Raw genomic sequence first — 12,299 nt, 5'->3', positions numbered from 1 at the left:
GGTCAAGGACCCAGATTTCTACCTATTTTTGGCCTGCTCTTCTATGTTCCTTATGATCATTTAGTTTCTTTGCTGTGACTTTCACTGATGCACAGCATGTACTTTTCATATTCCATCTGACATTGTGTGTCAGCTACTGTGAAGTCTTCTGAGTGTCTGTGATAGTGACTAAGATGGGTCGCACATGCCCTGAACTAGACCAAATTCAGTCAGCTTTTTTCTTGTCTACATTTCTAAGTTTTGACACCCAGTGTCTTAAAATATTCATTTTTAGGAATCCTCTTATTTGGAGACATAAAACTTGTCCCTTTCTATTAAAGTTCTTACAAGAAGAGCTGTCTTTTTTCAAGAATGTGGGGGAACTATGCAGGGACAAAAGATACACAATACACCAGTCTCTAAAGGAAGACTAGAATCTATGTTAATATCAATTAGGGAGCACAAATACTATCATTTTATAGTCAATCACCCCACTAATACCTTCTAAACACTTCTCTCAGAACATTTGATAAACAAAAAGAAAAAATACAAACAAAAACAACAAAATCAGAACGCAAAAAAAAAAATTCCCTGCCTTTTGTCCCCCCAAAAAGATAAATTCCATTCTAAGGGAATCTTGACTATAGAAGTGTCTTTGAAAAAAATCTCCCTTCTCTGTTTAAACCATTTGACTCAATATTTCTGTGAGCATAACATAGAATGTTAACTGAAAATATATTCAAATTTTAATTTCAAAACCATGCATACGTCACTTTTTATCTCAAAGGGGACTTTGTAAGTATAATTGTGTTACAAATTTGGAATAAATAAATTATTATAGATTATCCAGGGAGGGAGGCCTAATCTAATCATCAGAGTGATGAGATTCTAACACATCAGCATTCAAGAAAAGGAATCATTGAATTCCATTCAGTCTTGTGAACGACAGGGTTATAAGATCACAAATTTGCTTTATTGAGGCTCTAAATGCTCCAATTGTAAAAGACACCTAATATAGATTCATAATCATTCTCCTACAATTCCGCGAGTAAAGCATCCAAGAAGCTGGAAAGTGAGTGTGCCAAGGCCAAGGGCAAGCCTGGAGGCAGATGGTACTTCTGTAACTATACATCTTCTTGGAGGAGCTAAGGGTGTTAGAAATGCTGGCTGTTATGCCAGCATTCCCATTGAATGGTCTGTTCTTGAGTTGGGGGTCGGGTGATGTCAGCTTGTGGTGTCTCCTGCAGCCTGGCTTCATCTCAGGGTAAGCTATAGAGACTCCAGCCTCTATTGAAATTCATTGATAGCCAGAGTCCCAGGTGATAATGGTTGGAGGAAGGAAAGACATAGATTATCATGGATGGTCTTTACATTTTCCCCTTCACAAGCAACCATGACAGGACCCAATCTTGGGTCCTGCTTGCCCCTGGTGTTAAGGAGGCATGGAACTACTTAAATTAATAAATCTATTAATTGACACTCATCAGACTCTGTTGAAGGAACAGGTAGTGTTCATATCAGCTGGATAGGTACACATCAGCTTTCGTGAAGAAAACAAATATAACTAACTAAACATCAAAAATATATTACATAGAGTATCTCTGGAGGATCAGTAAAATAAAAAAAAAGAAAGACAGGTAATGACAGCAAAGAAATTTAAAGTTTAAAATGACAGGGAAATGATATAAAAACACAGCATGAAAAAAGGTACAGATACTTTTTATCCCAAGGACATGTCTGTGTCTCTGCAGGCAAAGGCTTTTGCTCATCTTTCTCTAAGAGTCTTCTTGGACTTCTCTAAAAGTACAGATATTTATTTTAATGGATCTCTGATTCTTTATTGAAATAGAATATATTTCCTCATGTTTGTGCCATAAAAGTTTAGTAATAATAACTTCTCTTCATATGGCAAGGAAAATAATAATAATGTAACTAATGCTTTTAAAATTTGGACTCTATTCTATAGCAAATATTTAAAATATATATGAAGCCATTGACATGAGGATGAGTCTAGATTTTGATTTCTTCCATTCCATAAAGAAGCAAAACATTTACTTGGTAAGGAAACTGAAAAGTAAGCGGTCAATTAAGAAGTCATTATGCTTCACTCTAATTACACAGATGCCAACAATTCATCCAGTCATTTCTTCCCTCAATGTCCCGAAAAGGAAAATGTGTCCTACATGACGTGGGTAAAACTGTGACCTCATTGGCTGGGTTCAATCAAGCGGTTTCTGTTCTTTGTGTTCTGAGTTTGGCCCACGGAAGCCTTTCTCTTATTTTGCTGAGCAATATTTTATAAATTGCCTACTTTTTTGAATACTGACCTATTCAAGTATGATTATTGGCTCAAATAAACAGAGCAACATTTAATTTGTCAACAACTTAAACAGAAAAATGAAGAAATCATATTGACTAATTGTCTTTTAGTCCAAGTTTTTCACTCCCAGGCCCAAACAGTGTTCTGTTCACGGTAGGTTAATTATCCCATATCTGCATAAAGTAAGACCACTGGAGTGTATAACATGCAGAATTCTTGTAAAAAATAATCATGGAAGAGCATAGTCCTTAAGTATAAAAGAATACAAAGTATTGCCATAATTATCATTCTAGCAATAATAAATTTCTTACTTGTCTTATGTAAAGTCCATACACCTCAAAACACTGGATGATTACATTTTTATACCTCCTTCAATGAAATTTTAAACTAGTGTTGAAGAACTTCAATATACCTCTAGTTCATATTTGATTCTTGTATTTCTGTGACCATGAGTATATACACTTAAAGTTCTGGCTAATTCAGGGGCAACAATTGGTTAGAATTCTACTTGTTTGTTCTATGTTCTTAGTTCCTTTTATTTGCAGTAACATTTGAATCCTTTTTCTTGATGCAGCTATGCCTTCTCTTGTCCTTGAAAAGTTAAAATTCCCTTGGATTCATTTTTCACAATAATTATATAGATTTTTGTCACTTGGATTGTCCTCATCCCTTAGGGAGTCTCTGCCTGAGGATTCTTCTTTGTCAATGTCCTCTGTTCTCCCAGCACTAAAACATACTGAATTTGCTTTTGGAATTTGGTTTTACTGCATTAATTCTTCCTGCATGGGATTTAAACATGCAGTTGTCTATTTAAAACATTTACTTGCTAATCTGTGTGACATCGCAGACCCAAACTGCTCAAAATTGAGCCTCTATTCTATTCTCTTATGCCATAATCGTTGTTCTTGATTCTAAAATCATCTTATACCTGTGATGTAATCTATCTTGGGCATCTGTAATGTTAACTACCTAGTTATTTTAAGCAAAAACCAATCAAGTAAAAAATACTTCCAGACATATCTTGGACATTTTACTTTCTATCAGTTCTGAATCTAATCTATTAAAGTCAATTATAAACATATTTCTTCCAAATATTTTAGGTATGTGGACATTGTTCACATCAAAATTATGGTCATTCTATATAGTCTTTGCTGCCTTTGATGACTAGATAGTATCAGTAGTCATTTTAAATTCCAAATTTCTGGAAAGCACCCATTTTCTAATGTCTTGCTAGTGATTTAATTTATATTTTCACATATGCAAAGCAAAGTGCTCTCTCTTGGAGCTCTTCTACTAGTCTGCAATTTACTGTGTTTCAGCACTTATAGCTATCAGAGAGAATGACCTAACATATGAATCCAATTACCCAATTCGTTGAGATTCTGTCCACAGTACAATCTGAAATTAAAGATTATGTTAATAGAATATTGTTTTCTTATCTTTTTGAGGCTGGGTGTTATTATGTTCTATTATCTATAGAATTGGAACAAGAAGTTGCTTATTTCTTAAGAAACTTGTAAGAGGTAAATTAGGATAGGCTATTTGTGAAGTATATGATAAGAAAACACTTTCACTGATTAGACAATTGTTAGTTTAATTTTCTCATGTTCAAAGAGTGAACACATATTCAATTTACAATATCATGTACATAAAATATAATTCAATGTAATAGTATTTTTCCTTTTACTTCGATGCCTTTAAATTCTCTAAAAATGGGGTGAGTGTTTAAATGCAATTTCTTTTATTGTAATTAAGCAATATAAATAAAAAGCAAAAGGCAAAAATCATGTTTTACTATATTTCTATATGTGATAATGAAATAGAATTCTTTAGAAAACTTCAGTGCTCTATTCTAAAATGTGAACTCCGATATTAAATATTGGAGGAGTGCAAATGATCTTTACAAGATGTAGATTTGGTATCCCATACATCATTGTTTACTAAGGTGACTCGCCTCTAAGTTCATACATCATAACTTACAGGTGACAGATGTTTGTGCTTTCTGTAGGGTCAGATCATGTATATGAAGAAAGTTTTAAGCAGCTATGTATTTATAAATAGATATAAGACACATTATATTGTTTTCCTACAGCTAATATCACTGGGAACAAACACAAAGTACAAAAAGAAAGTTTTTGCTGTGTGTGTGTTTTGTTGCTGTTTTTACATTATGAAAACATTTATATAAGCTCTAAAATTTAAACTTCGTAGAACTATGTTTCATAATAAGAGAAAAAGTCTCAGAGATATAATGATTGTACAGTTCATTATAAATACCATTGTTTGGCTAACACAATATAATGTAAAATAGTCAAGAAAAATCAAACTACTTAAATGATATAATTTTTAAGAATATTGTGTTTACAAAAAGACATTTAAACATAATGTTCTTGAATTTTTTAATATCTAAAAATGATAGGGTTTCATATAGGAACAATATTAGAATCTCTTTAAAAAGTATGCCCACATAATATATATGTATGAAAGAATATTGTTAATTTTTTATAGATATGTTCAATTTTCTGAGAGTATTTTATTAAAACAATTGAGAGACAATCTTAAGTCTGGAAGATAGGTGGATATAAGGTACAGACAGCTTGCTTACCCAATGTTTGCATACAAAATTTAGATTTATGTTAAATGTTATAGCTCATCATGAAGCATAAATATTCTTGCTTATTAAATAGATAAATACTTTCTAAAAAGAGACAGAAAGGGAACCAGATAGGAAGTAAGATCAGAAAGAACTTGGAAGAGTAGGAATTGGAAACTTAATCTGCATATATATTGTAGAAGAAAGGAAAATTTTCAGTAAAAGGGTAAATTTATGTAAAAAATAACAATAAACATATCTTTCAGTAAAAAAGATAATGACTGCTTAAATATTATATTCAATGAAATTGCCAAAATAAATAAATTGGAAAAGAATAGTATAAAGCCTTTTAAGACTAAATAAATTTGTCCTTTGGATCTTATGATATTATTAAACAAATGATTCGGAGCATGTAAAAGAATTGTATATATCCATTGAATGTATTGTAGTACTCTTTAGACTTATAACCAAAATTTGCAGGCAAATGGAGGGAACTGGATAAACCTATTCTGACTGAGATGATCCAGACTCATAAAGACAAGCATAGCATGTACTCACTCATAAATGGCTATTAGCAAATAATGGATTATTGTTTGAGAATGATCAGTTATGAAATTACATGATAATTACATATGATAAAAGATGATAAAAAGGGTAAATCAAAGGAAAGATAAATATATTACTATATTATCTAAGGAAATAAATGGGACCACCATACAATAATTTTTTGTGACACTGTCGGGGAAAACACATGTGCTTTGACAGGACTAATATATGAAAAGAGAAAAACCACAAGATGCTGATTGCTGTGGAGAAACTCCAGAAACATCAAATTACAATGCAAAATTTAAAAAAAAAAACACATTAGTTTGGTTCTGTGTGTAAGTGTATGAAAGAGAGAGAGAGAGAGGCTTACAGACAGACAGACTTACAGACTTACAGACAGAAAGTGACAATAAAGGAGATACCTAGAGTTAGAGACAGAGATAGAGAATCAGGAAGAAGTATGTCAAGATCTGCATATGGCATATTTGGGGACAACATTCACGTGATTGTTCTTGCCTTTGACAGTGTTTCCTGTTTTTGTTGTTGCTGTTTTTTTTTGTGTATTAGTGTTTGTTTGTTTTTTCTCTAGCACTGTAAATACTCCAGGATAGCTTCCCCCTTGCCCCTCTTTCTGTGTCCTGCGGTACACTCTATTCTCCACCCGTTAAGCCACAATTTCTACATTCCTCTTACCCTCACCTCCTATCATGTCCACTTCTGAATTCAGGGCTATCAGGCTCTCATTCAGACTTGACTTCCCACATCATGCAGCATCACCCCCACCTTCTTTATGTGGGTTTTGAAAGTGAATTCAGGTCCTAAGAGTTGAAGGCTAGTCCTTGTACCCACCAAGCCATCTCCATGCGCACACATTATCAACTCATTGTAAGTGCTGTATAGAAGTATAAATTAAAATAGACTATGCTTATTCATTAAAAAAACGATGATCAATATCTTTAAGTCAATTTTGCCGTGTCTACATTTTCTTAGAAAATATTAATCAAGGAGGCATATCAAGCGAGGAAAACTAAATACCATTCGAAGATAATGTATGTTATTTGACTTTTATTCAAATATCTTCTCAAACTTTATTTTCTACTTAGATATATTAAATTGATTACTCCACATTTTATTGCTCCTAAAAGGACTACAATTTTACTTCAGTTATATCCCAGCAATGGCATAAGAAAAGAAAGGTTAATCGACTAAATGCAGTATTATAGTTCCACAAACAATAAAAACAGCAGTTCATTTGAAAGCAGATTTATTTCTTACTTTTACAGATTAGGAGCATACATAAAGATATGTCTAATGAAAATTGGCATTGTTGTAGTTTAGTAAGTAGAATTGGCATTGAAAAGTTTATGGGATCATCTTCCTTGTTGTCATTAGGAACAGGATTCTGATTCTCATGGAAGGCTCAGATGAGCTTCCCATACAAAGCTGAAATTCAGGGTGATTTCATTTACTACTTTTGTATGCTAAAAATAATAGATTTATTTCTGAAATAACTGTCTGAATGTAAAAAGTTAAAAATGAGTCAACAGACACTGAACCAGTGTGTAACAGAAGAAAATATTTCTATGATTCTGGTGAGGCATCATGCAAGAGCATGGCATTTTCTGCGGTGGGTAAACAAGGGAAATTGGCTGGGTTGATTATTCCTTACCTCAGATGGGCATGCCCTTGCTATGGAGAAATTCCATCTAGTTTTATAAATGAGTGTGGACTGAAGCAAAGTAAAGAAGAGCCAGCCAAGCACAACTAATCAAAATCCATCAGAAAGCATTGCACTGGGCATAGTGCTTGGCTCCATATAAGATCAGATTAGCTGGACCTGAGGCAGTGCCCTCCAAACTCCTGCATCAAATTCTTATATCTACATGTGTGTATGTGTGTATTCATTGTTCCTGTTTTCATTATTTATATGTATATAATAAAATTATTATCAATGATAATGAGTAAATATGGTCCTTTAGAAATAGGTGTTGCTTTATTATATCTGGACCTGTGATCTCCTATAATACTGGAGAGGGAGGGGAAGAGGAGTGGAGAGAGGAGGAGAAGACTGGGAGGAGGGGGAGGGAAATGGGAGGCTGAGAGGAGGAGGGACTTTCTTTTCTTTTTTTCTCTTTCAATAAAAAAAATCTGTAAGTCAAAAAAAAAATAAAATCACAAAGTAAGAGAAAACATATAAACAGAATAATTACTTTTCTTTATCTTTTGGTTTAAAAGATGTATGTAGAATCCTCCAGTGTTCTAAATATAGGAGATTTCTGAATGGGAAAACATGAGTATTTAAATAATTTTGTTCATTACCTAGCAAATATTTCAAATTATATTTTTTTCCTGAAGAAATCTCAATAGTAATGAGTTATCACAAGCATGCACATCAACTTAATTTCAACAAACCTAACAATGTCCACATAACAAGCCCAGTACAATCGTCATGGGGAGAACAGGGAATGCTTTTGTGAGAGACTTTTATTGAGTATACAAATTCTGATGTGAGCTTATCTAACATGCTTTCATCTTTTAATGGACAGAAAATGTGGGAGGTCAGAAACACCATCTCAGAAAAAGGATAATGTAAGGGCAAACTATGTTCAAAATCATGAACATAAGACATTCTGTTTCTCTCAAGATAAACTGTCATCAGAAATCACATGAGGACAATTCAGGCTTTCACCACCTTTCTAAAGGGTCTGTTAAATTTACACACACCATTTTGTTGGTGATTTCTGAAAAATTAATAATATCTATATACCAAAGACTAATGGTGTTTATTTTCTACATTGCCAATCAATGTTCTCTCTTTCTCTGTGTGTGTATCATGTATTTCACACAATACACTTATGTGAACATATATGTATATGCTCAAATATGAACAGACTCTTTCAACACAAAATAAAATAATTCTTTCATTGTTTGGTATCCATGCTTCCTACATCATTTTAGAATCCACAAGTGGTTTATAGTAGGAGGTTCTTGGGTACTGTAGGTCACTTGTGTCAGGAACCCACCTTTTTGGTATTAATTCTGCTGCAGTCAACCCAGGGTAATTCCAGGGTAGGAGCATGAGGATTAGAAATATTAGGTAGGAGGAACAGAAATAGGAAAGAAACATGGAGACCTAGTATAGTACTGGAAGAGCAACTCAGCAGATCCTGAGTGCTCAATATTGTCCATATTTACTTTCTATACATGTTTATATCCCAATATAAAAGGGGGAAGAAAGAAAAAGACTGGTTTAACATGACATAAAAGGCAACCAGAAAAATTGTTTGTCTCAATACTTGAGACATCAAGTTGTTACTTTCTCAGTAAAGCTATTTGTTGTTTTGGGGCAGTGAGCACACCCTAGACCAAATATCCTACAGGCGGTCATGCCCTAAGTCAAATCTCTTGGCCATTCTTACAGGTGTGAAATAGAATCTCAGAGTTGTTTGGATTTGCATTTCTCTGATGACTCAGGATGTTGAACATTTACTTAAGTGTCTTTCAGCCATTTTAGATTCCTCTGTTGAGAGTTCTCTGTTTAGGTCTGTACTTCATTTTTTTTTTATTAGATTATGTGATCTTTTGGTGTCCAATTTCTTGAGTTCTTTGTATAATTTGGAGATCAGATCTCTGTCTGATATGGGGTTAGTGAAGATCTTTTCCCATTCTGATCGCTAAGGAGGTTGAGCATGACCTTAAGTGTCTTTCGGCCATTTGAACTTCTTCTGTTGAGAATTCTCTGCTCAGTTCACTACCTCATTTTTTAATTGGGTTAATTGGAGTTTTATTGTCTAGTTTCTTGAGTACTTTATATATTTTGGAAATCAGATCTTTGTCTGATGCAGGGTTAGTGAAGATCTCCCATTCAGTAGGTTGCCCTTTTGTCTTAATGACAGTGTCCTTTGCATTACAGAAGCTTCTCTGTTTCAGGATGTCCCATTTATTCATTGTTGCTCTTATTGTCTGTGCTACTGGGCTTATAAATAGGAAGTGGACTCCTGTGCCCATGTGTTGTAAACTACTTCCCACTTTCTCTTCTATCAGGTTCAGTGTGGTCAGATTTATATTGAGGTCTTTAATCCATTTGGATTTGAGTTTCCCATTCTGTAGGCTGTCGTTTTGTCTTGTTGACAGTGTCTTTTGCTTTAAAGAAGCTTTTCAGTTTCAGGAGGTCCCATTTATTAATTGTTTCTCTCAGTGTCTGTGCTGCTGGTGTTATATTTAAGTGGTTCCCTGCGCCAAAGCATTCAAGTGTACTTCCCACTTTCTCTAAGTTGAAGATTCTTTAAACAATGAAAGAGTATTAAAATGTGGCATTGTTAACCCTTTGTTTTATTTTATCTAAAGTATCTGACATGAGTCAGTCAAAGTGTTGTCTAAAGCTCTGTGTCCATAGTAACACTATTTATAATAATCACATTATGAAATTAACTAATTGTCCATAAGGAGATAAATGGATGAGCGAAGTATGCAAAGCATACACATCCTACATATACACACAAATACTTATACAAAAATATAATTGCACACAAAACAGAGTTAGAGAGAAACATAGAGAGACTAAGATGTTGGGACCAATTAAGTCCTGGCCTTCAGCTGCTCTTCCCTGTCTAGAGCCTTCTAATTGAAGTTACTAGAAGCTGTGCCTAGCTTAGAGGATCAGAGGATGGGATTTTCACTTGTTGGCCATTGACTGCTGGGTATTTACGCCTCCATGGTGCTATTAAAGATGGGCTTTTGGTACCAGTGTTTGAAGGTCTGTGTGTCGGTCTGTCTCTGCGTGTGTATTCTCAAACTCCAGCCCCTTGCCTGAAGTCCGCGAACTGGGTTCTCGCGCATAGAGCGCAGATGGGGGCGGTGAGTGGCATAAAGACATAAATTTTCACTCTATACCTGCACACCCCTATACTTACACATGCACACACATAAACACACATTCATATACAAATATATAAATGACCAACAATAATAGAAGGAAAAATGTTTTATATTAATGCCATTATACAGAGGACTGGAAAACATTAAGCACAGTAGAACCAGATAATTTCTAAAATAAACAAAATGTCTTTTTCACTTATATTTAAAATAATAAAACCGAAAGAGATGCAGAGTACAATAGTGTTCACCAAAGACTACAGGATTCAGTATAGAGAACAATACAATAACAACTCAAAACCACAAAGCTTTATTTTAGCAATTGAGTTAGTTATTTCATTGTGTTATATCGATTATTAGTTGGCTGAGGCAGAAGACTAATGTCCCATAACCAGAATGGTGCTACAGGAAAAAGTATTAATTATGCCTATTGTTCTTCCAGAGGCAGCTAATTCAGGAATGTCCTTGGGATGGCTTAAACCTCTTCACCAGCTAGAAACATTAAAATGCATAAATTCTCTATGTCTAGTTAAATAATACTGGAGATAAAGTCCTCTTTCTTTGTGATACAACGTATTCCTACATTTTAATGTATTCCAAGAGACCTTAAAATAACAAACTGCTCTCTGTGGGTGGATTTGAGCACACAACTGTCTTCCTCTGTCTAATAATTTATTTTGCCTATAGGCACATCCATTTTTATTTACATCTTGAACCCCTTCCTTCCTAAAATTTTCACCTTTCATAGAATTGGAAATATTGACCATATTATGTATAGCTAGAAGAGTTGTTTTTGCACACACAAAACCTACTCAAGAATGTGTAGCCCACATCTCAGCATGGAGGCTGGAATGACTCACTAGGCTGGAATGACTCACTAGGTCCCAACAACAGTTGAGCAGTTACAGGTGGCTAAGACCCCTGAAGTAGAGTCAATTTCCTTCTATAGTAAGCCTTCTTGTAGATGGTCCATGCCATTCTTTTCAGAACTAAACCTATATGGATGCAGTCAACACTAACTGTGATATGATTAAAATGTTTTGTATTCATAAAAGAAATTCTCAAAAAAGAAAAATATATAAAAATAATAGTTACGTGTTTTACCTTTTAAATATTAGGTACGAATATAAGTACATATTTATGGTGATACATATTTAAGAAGCTTGCATTAATTAGCTGATACAATTATTTCCCAAATTATATCTTAAAAAGTAAAGATGTTAATAATTTTCCTATTAAATAATTAAATAGGATTTGATAGAGCATGTAAAGTATAAAAAAAGCATGTGAGTATAAAAAATAAATGTTTTTTCAGTCTTACATAATTAGTGTCTTGTAATTTAACTTTTATTTACCTTGTTTATATTTCCAAAATTTGTATAGAATGTTATCTTCATTCAGGTTTTAAAGGAAAAGTATCATTATGGATAAACATTGCCTGAGATTTTAATAATAGATCTACAACGATAATTTTCCAGATAAAAGAGCTTGGATATTTGACATATCAATTGATTTGATACTTAAAGTACAACAATATTTCCAGTGAATTACCTGGATAAATGATCCTTTAAGTTATGATGCCCATATAAAATATTTATTAAATGTCCAGACTTAGCAGTAAGGATGAGCTGAGAATATGACTGTGAGGATCCTAGCCCTTTGTACTAATGCTGATATATAACACCTGTCTCTAGAATACATCTGAAGACTGTCAGATGCTGAATGGAGATAAAACTTTGCCAAGTAGCAAGGTGATGAGAACTGGTAAACTCTCTAAGAATTCAGTGCACTCGAAAATATTATTGCTGTCCAGGCTAAATTTTTCTTCTCTATTAAGCCATAGATCACAGCTGCAGTACTGAGGATTAGGACAACATATCGTAGATAAAAAGCAGAGATTAAAGAATCAAAGAAAAATAAAAGCTGGCTCTACATTCATGTTGCTTATAGCTTTGATTTCTGCAATTCCAGTCAGCTGGAGTTAAA

This window comes from Microtus oregoni, unplaced genomic scaffold (genome assembly GCF_018167655.1).
Source record: "Microtus oregoni isolate MIOR12 unplaced genomic scaffold, Mior012 000001F_ref0000356, whole genome shotgun sequence".
Taxonomy (NCBI): Eukaryota; Metazoa; Chordata; class Mammalia; order Rodentia; family Cricetidae; genus Microtus; species Microtus oregoni.
Note: the sequence above shows the minus strand (reverse complement) of the source record.